The sequence below is a fragment of the Nanorana parkeri genome, unplaced genomic scaffold (assembly GCF_000935625.1).
Source record: "Nanorana parkeri isolate BGI_ZX_2015 unplaced genomic scaffold, ASM93562v1 scaffold1494, whole genome shotgun sequence".
Classification (NCBI taxonomy): Eukaryota; Metazoa; Chordata; class Amphibia; order Anura; family Dicroglossidae; genus Nanorana; species Nanorana parkeri.
In genome coordinates this window covers 257120-258419 of record NW_017307762.1, presented here as the reverse complement: position 1 = coordinate 258419, position 1300 = coordinate 257120, and the positions used below count along the sequence as shown (strand labels likewise).

The following is a 1300-nucleotide window of genomic DNA, read 5'->3' as shown; positions in this document are numbered from 1 at the left end:
GTGGGGGGGCAGGGAACAGGGGGGTGTATTATTTTATATGTGGGGCAGGGAGCTTTATGGTAATATTGTTAAAGTTGTTAATATTTATTTTTGTAACTTTATTCAGCATAAAACATGTAACAGTGTCATTGATAAGATTATTTAAGAAGGTGTGTTTAGGGGCGGAGTTAAGGCCGCGGCAGGGTAGGGGTTAGGTGGGCAACCAGTGTCGAGTAACTCTTAAGGCCTGGCTAGTAGCTCAGGACTTGAAATTTTGACCACTGCCATACTTCTATTGCCATAAGGAGAGCCAGGTTGCCAGAGGAAATCTTATGTTGCTTTCATTGTTCAAGCAGTGTACCATGTTGTCTTTAGGTGCTTTGATACAAAAATTCACCAGTGTCTGTATGATTTTCTGCCATATTCTGGGTGACCTCCTACCAGAGGCATGTGCAGCCTATTGTGCTAGGGTAGGGGGTCTCAAAGTATCGGTCCGCGAACCGGTACTATGTAGCCAGCTGACAAGTCAGGCACATGATCACGGACTGCGTACCTGACTTGCCTGAGTAGCTACACGGTCTGCATTTCTGTCAGATGCAGACCGCATTCTGCAGCTGGCTGCGCTCTCTATTTCTTCTGGAACAGTGAGCACAGGTTGTTCTAAGGCAGGGGTGGGCAAACTCTGGCCCTCCAGCTGTGGTGAAACTACAAATCCCATGATGCATCTATCTCTGGGAGTCATGGCTGGTGCTTATGAGAGTCTTGCAATGCCTCATGGGATTTGTAGTTCCACAACAGCTGGGGGGCCAGAGTTTGCCCATTCGTGTTCTAAGTGGACCCTACAGCCAGAAAAGTAACCAAATTTACACACTGGTTTAATCTCGTCCAACATCAGTTCCTGACCTCACAAATGCACTTCTGGAACAATGGTCAAACATTCCAATAGACACACTCCTAAACCTTGTGGATAGCCTTCCCAGAAGAGTTGAAGCTGTTATAGCTGCAAAGGGTGGGCCAACTTAACCAGTTGACATCCGCGGTGTTAAACCCCCTTCCCATCCAGGCCATTTTTCAGTATTCAGCGCTGCGGTACTTTGACTGACATTTATTCCGTCATGCAGCGCTGTACTGAAATGAATTTTATACCCTTTTTTGGGGACAGATAGAGCTTTCTTTTGGTGGTATTTATTCACCACTGCGGGTTTTATTTTTTTACTATATTAAGGAAAAATTACCGAAATTTAAAAAAAAAAAAACAGTTTCCCCTATATTAAATGATAAAACATTTATTATTACCCAATTTTTTGGTAAAATATAAAAG

General features: G+C 43.8%; 1 protein-coding gene across 1 annotated transcript in view; it reads left to right on the top strand.

Annotated features, from left to right (window-relative positions):
- LOC108798516 (EH domain-binding protein 1-like) overlaps positions 1-1300 on the top strand; it is a 104394-nt gene that overhangs the window by 8258 nt on the left and 94836 nt on the right. The window lies entirely within an intron of this gene.